Source organism: Passer montanus, unplaced genomic scaffold, assembly GCF_014805655.1.
Source record: "Passer montanus isolate IOZ18808 unplaced genomic scaffold, ASM1480565v1 scaffold45, whole genome shotgun sequence".
Taxonomy (NCBI): domain Eukaryota; kingdom Metazoa; phylum Chordata; class Aves; order Passeriformes; family Passeridae; genus Passer; species Passer montanus.
This window is the reverse complement of record NW_024369373.1, coordinates 6,552,058-6,558,331: the sequence shown is the minus strand read 5'-3', so window position 1 is coordinate 6,558,331 and position 6,274 is coordinate 6,552,058. Positions and strand designations below refer to the sequence as shown.

General features: G+C 39.5%; 1 long non-coding RNA gene across 1 annotated transcript; it reads left to right on the top strand.

Annotated features, from left to right (window-relative positions):
* Positions 1 to 72: 72 nt before the first annotated feature.
* LOC120508099 lies at positions 73 to 4,973 on the top strand. The gene is made up of 4 exons (XR_005628924.1): positions 73 to 334; positions 2,402 to 2,450; positions 4,036 to 4,254; positions 4,800 to 4,973. It is a non-coding gene; the product is annotated as an uncharacterized LOC120508099 (long non-coding RNA).
* The last annotated feature ends 1,301 nt before the right edge of the window (positions 4,974 to 6,274 follow it).

The window sequence follows — 6,274 nt, the reverse complement described above, 5'->3', positions numbered from 1 at the left end:
CCGCCCCGGCACCGCCGCCTCCGTCACCGCCTCCGTCGCCTCCTCGCCCTTCCCCGGCAGAAATCCGCTACCTGCCGCGTGGTCGCCCCGAGGGGGAGGCCGGAGGGAGCCCACCAGCTCCGCGGGGGTTGCGCGGGACCCCCCGGCACCCGCTGGTGCGCCGGGAAGTGTTTGCCGGGCCGGAGCTCCCGCCCGCCCCGCGGAGTTCGCGTCGGCCCCTCCGCTACCGGTGGGTGAGGAGAGCCGCGATCGCCTCCCCCGCCGCTGCCGGAGCGGGGGACCAGCCTCCCCCTTCCCCGCGGGGGCAGGATGCAGAGGAGCCCTAGCGCTGACGGTACGGCACGGCGCCTTCGGCAGCCCGGGCCGGGGCCCTGCCCTCACCCCGCGCTCCCTGAGGGCCTGGGGCGCACGGAGCTCCCGAGGAGCTGCACAAAGTTACACCCACATGAGTTACACCCACATGAGTTACACCTCCTGAAAGACCCTCACGCTTGAGACTGAGGGGCCTGAGAGGGTGGAAACCCCAAAATCCGGTGGTATTTTGGGTTTCTACTGCATAGGTCTAAGGGTCAGTCATAGTGGATATGGAAATGAAAACAGAACGGTGCCGTTGGTGTGTTCCAGCCTCCGAGAGGGGCACAGCTACACCCAAAATTTGGTTTTGTTAAAATAGTAATGGATTTCCTAGAATCGTGATTAAAAGTGATCCATGGTACCTGATTATAATAGTAAGGAATTGGCCGTACAGGAGGTTTATCTGGGGTGTAATGAAAGCTTTCTTGTCTTCCACTAGCAGATTAATAGTTTTACCCTGTCTAAGCCAGTGAACCCCAGGCCACAGCCTCCTCTTAATGTTATTTTATGGCCTTTTTGCTGCTCCCTGTGAGGCAAAGGGATGGTTCAGTGCCTGGAAGGAAAACAGTGTTCAGGAGGCAGGGTAGTCTCACTCGAAATAATTTAATTACTCCTCCCTGCCCTGGTCCATGGTTATTATCTACCATCTGACAGATAAGTAAGATGTGAAGTTTTTCAAGAGGGTAAAAATCTTAGGGGCAAATAAAAATTATAAGGCTGTAAAAGAAGAGGGAAAGGCAAACTATGCACTGTAATACCCATAAATGCACTAGTAAATGCAATAATGAAGTCCAGTTTTATTGCCATGAGGCTTACATTTCTGATTTCCATTCTGCTTCCTCTCTCAAAGTTTGTGTGTTTTATCAAGGAGTTGTTTTCCTTTGTTGTCACAGAGACAATCAGGCTACCAAGCAACTGCTCATCTATATCTCCAGATATTCATTACACTGTGTTTGGATAAAAAATAATTAAGAAAGTTGGGGGTTTTTTTGTTAAAAGTTGGCTTTTTAAGTGCACACAACAATAATAACATTAGACTTCATTTCTAAACTATAAAGCATGATAGCAAAACAAACTCTCATTTGCAGGAGCCTGATCATCTCAGCTCCTTAATTATGTTTGTCTCAACTCTCTGTTTGGCTTTTGTCAAATACAAACTATTCTAAATCTATTACCTGCTGAAGCTACTGACAGTGTTGCAAAGCAGCAAACAAAACCAGTCTGCTGCCTTCTGGGAGCTTAACAGCCCTGATAGGTGACTTTGTTTTTAAGCTGTTTATACAGCACAGACAGAAGATAAAAACATTGATGACATCCTCGGAATAGAATCACATCCTTACAGTATGAAACTGATTGATGTTACAAAGATAATATGAAGCAGAAAGCAGACATGAGATGGTAATAGCACTGTGCTGGTGCCCTTTGTTCTGTAGTGCAGGATTTTCAGGTAGGTGGGTGTTTGCAACAGCCGTCTCACACCTTAATCAAAATGTGGATTGAGTGTGAATGTAAAAGATGCAGCTGATTTCAGTTGTTGCTAGACTGCATTTTAAGCTCTCCCATGATTGAATCTACTGTAGACAGCATTCACTCCTCAAAAAAAAAAAAAATGGACTCATAAAATGTGAGCTAATTATAAAATTGCCTTTAGAAACAAGAAATAGATAAGAACTGACAAGGCATAGGAAACAAATTATTAGGCATATACTGGAAGTATAGAGAATGACATTTTACCTTAGAACTCTGAAAAATATTTATTAGAAAAAGTGCCCATTTGAGGGTTTCAAAATAGAAATTCACCACCTGGATTATGAGAATTTAAAACACTGTAGAGGTTGGTATGAGAGATCCAAGTTAGGACAGCATCATAAGGCTAGACAGTGCTTTTGAAATGTTTGCATGTGAGCAGAAGCAAACCTCAGAATAATCTTCCACATGGATATTTTTGTTCATTTTGGTAAGGCTCCTATTTTATAAATTACTTTTCCCATTTTAGTATGGAAGTGAAATGTAAGTCTGGCCTCCTTAATTTCTTCTCTTGTTACAGATTACATAAATTGTGTGGCTCTTCCCTGATGCTCCATAAATGGCCACTGGTAAGTTATGTTTATACAGGAGTGTGTATTCTCTAAGTGCTAGCAGACAAAAAACAGCTAAAAAAGATTTTGTTTCCACTACGGTTTTATCTGATACTAATTTAATCAAGTTAAGATCTTATCTCCTTCAGCTAATGAGAACAAAGTCAGACTGAGTTTTGGCTAAGTCTGTGCATTTTGCCCTATCTGCTTTTTTGTATCTGACTAATATTGCCACTAGATATATCTTAGAAAATGTAATTCAACCCAAAAAGCTTGAAGAATAACCCAATTAAATACCCCTGAACAAACCAAATAGAAATAGCATCAGATGATGGGAAACCAAGACCACACTATATTCATTAAATGGTTTTAGAACATGAAACAAAACCAAGGTAAAAATTGTTATTAAATCTAAGTGAGTTTGGAACCTTATACATCAGCTTTGTGCTTGTTCACAAGTTCATTCTGGTGGGTTTAAGCATATCCTCACACCATAAGTCCCCCAAGAATGTGTTGCTCATGCACTTAATTAATGGAAGAATGAGCATGCACTGAGCTCCTTAAGGGTCAGCACTGAAGGGGTGCTGTGTAAATGTAAGCAGTGCTCATTGCAGCTTGGAGAAAATACTGCTTCCAGCTATGTGTTTGATGGTTTGTACTGGTTCCTTTTGAAATTCTACCATACAGAGTGAGTCCCGGGACCACTTTGATGTTCATTTTGAAATGTACATTCTGTGGACACACGAGTTATTCACAGGGGTGATGAAATTATTCAGGACAGTAAATCTAGGAGTTTAGCCAGATGCCAGCAAATGACAAATTTTTTATAAGTACTTAAAAGCAGACATTATTTTTGTTAGTTTTTCAACCTTAATAATTTCCAACAAACACAGTGTCTACCATGTATTTCAGAATCAGTTCAAATTGATTGAAAGTTGAACAGAAATCAGAAGCAGAATCAGTTCAAAAAAATGCAAGTGAACCTGTTTCTTTTCTTTGGCTAAAGCTGAGTGACTTTGTTTACAAAAACAAATTCACTGATCCTTCTCTTTTTACCTTCATCTTTGTATCACACAAATTTCTGCAGTAGTGGTTTAAGCAGGGTGTGACGTACAGATGAGAGTGGCTATAAGCACCAAAGTGCTGTGCAATTGAAGGGAAAGGTCTAAATTTAGGCTTCTATATTTACCTTCCCCTGCTCCTAGCTGCATGTCTCCTCCTACTTCAGTGGCCTTCAGCATTTGACTGGTGCTGGCACTTGCCCAGCCCCCTCTGTAAGGCAGTTCTGCTCACTAAGCTGGCAGAAGACAATACTTTTATGAAGGTTGGATTTTTACTATCAAAATCACAGCAGTACAAACATGGAGTAAGCTAGGAGCAGAGGAGGAGGTAGTAGAAAATATCCCATTAAGGAACAGAAACTGTGGGATGTCTCTGTCTTGTCCAACTGCAGTTATCTAATACTCTGAAGATTAACATTAGTCTTTCTTTTATGGAAAACTTAGCTTCTCTATCCTGATGTTTTTTAAAACACATTGTAAAATAAGCTTTGACATCTCATCTTTTAATTTTATTTGTCCTGTCTGATTCTGTTGCCTTTCAGGTGCCTTATTCTTTTCACTGCCTTATCTACTCTCACCAAAATGTATTATTTGCTTCCACATATCTTTGTTGCACATTATTGCAAGCTGTTTTTGTTCAGTGCTGTCCATGCTGCAATGCAGAAGTGGGAATAGATATCTTCTAAAACATGGACCAGTTTTCAAATGTTAACTTTGCTAGGAGGGCAAAAAAACACCTGCAAAAATATCTCCATCTTCAGGTAAACTTTAAAGGTCTCTAGGAATTTTTAATCATTGTATTGTAATTTTAATAATTTGTATTTTAATTTTACATTTCTCTTGCTCATGTAATCTTCTCTATTAAAAGGGGAATGTGCAGTACATAAAGTTTTTCCCAGTCAATTTTGGGAGTTTATTTGGAAAAAATAGTGCCTTGTATATATACTTGTTTTAAAACAGATGGTTTGACTTAATGTTTTAGACAACTAAATAATTTAGCTTTGAGACCCTACCCTTTGATTATGCAAATTGTCTTATCTGTGTTGAATTACTTCATGAGCATCTGGCTATTTATTAATGAGAGTGAATGAATCACAGTCTTTGTTTTCCTGGAAAACAACATGGGAGTTAGAACCATTGTTTCACAAGTCCTATAACACTGCAGGGATTTTTAAAGATAATGCTCTTTGTCCATGTCTAATTTGAAAGCTATTAAAAGTGATTATGTATAAAAACAAACTAAGGAGGATTTGTAGCTGTAAAAAATAGCATCTTAAGGATAAGTTGTTTTTTTTTCTTGCTTCAGGTCCCAAATTAGCATGTGGGTACTATGATTGAAGAATATGAAGTCCTTAGTTATAATGTTTGTAACCAAGTTCAGCTGTATTTAAATAAATTTCTTCTGGATGAGACAGTTTGAAGACATCTGTTGAGTTGGTTTGTTCTTTTATCTTAAGTAACTCTGGCCTTCTAATACAACTGCTCAGACTTTCTTCAAAACAGTAAAGTTCCTCTCTGTCATAGAGTCCCCTGTATTATTGCCAGTCCTTTGTTGATATACTTGTGGTACCTGTCTCTCTCTCTCTGATTAAAAGCAGGAGTATTCTGAGATTCTGATCCTACTCACACTAGGTGCATTGACACTCTCTTTGCAAGCAGCTGGTTACTAGAGGCTGAAGCCAATGTCATCATTTTATTTGTATTATCAAGCTGAGTCCAAACTCTGCCATTTAAATACAACCAGATGTTCCTTAGCAGAGCCACTTTGAATGCAGCATATTACAGTACAACCCCATCAGTGCTGATCCCATCTTCGCTTTTAGTTTTTAGTGCACTCCTGTTACTTTTCTCTTAATTACTCTCTTAATTACTGAATTACCCTGAAACATTTGTATAATACAAATAAACTTGGACCTTTAATAAAAGTTCTTATAACTTATAATAACACAATACAGCATAGGAACAGTTGTTGGATGAACAGAAGTAAGGACAGCCTTTATTCTCTAAACTTTCAGACTTCTGGGGGATTCTGTAGTTGTATTTGATCCAAATTTAGGTTGCCTTTAAAAGTAAAGTTTTCTAAAAAACAATCTCAAATACATTTCTGTATAGACTCTACACAGTGTGTGCTAATTAAATATGCCAGTGCATGTTGATCTCATACATTTTGACTCTAAGGGGAACAGACTAGTGTACATGTGGTAAGAGTGACAAATAAGATCTAATTAGCAAGCCTTGTAAAAGGAAGAAAACCATGTTGTTTCACAAATATAAGATCAGAACACCTTGGAAGTTTTCACTCAAGTTCTTTCCCAACACTCCCTGTTCCATGAGCAATGTTTTCAGAATGTCTCATTATTTAAAAGTACACCTTAAGAATTGAGATGTAAAATATCTTAATGCGAAAAGAACCTTTATGAGTAGGGATTTATTGCCAGTTCATTTCCCTTTTTGCAGTAAATAGGATAGCCCTATTAATGGATTTATTAGTCTTTTGTCTGCCAGTATAGTTGTTCCAATTTCAAATCCATCCTTTGCTATTATTAGAAGGCATCCAGCCCTAAAATTAAAATTATGGTTGACTTTGCTAACTTTTCAGAAATGATTTCTCAGCAGGCTAGTTGTGAGTATTTCCACTTTGCTCCTTTGTTCCCCACTTGGCTCTTGATTACTTGGTGTGTACAGTGTCCCACAGAGCAAATCGTAGTGGACTAATTAAGAACTACCAAGAGTTTCTCAAGTTATGCAAGATCCCCAGAACTATGAAAAGCCTTTTCAGAT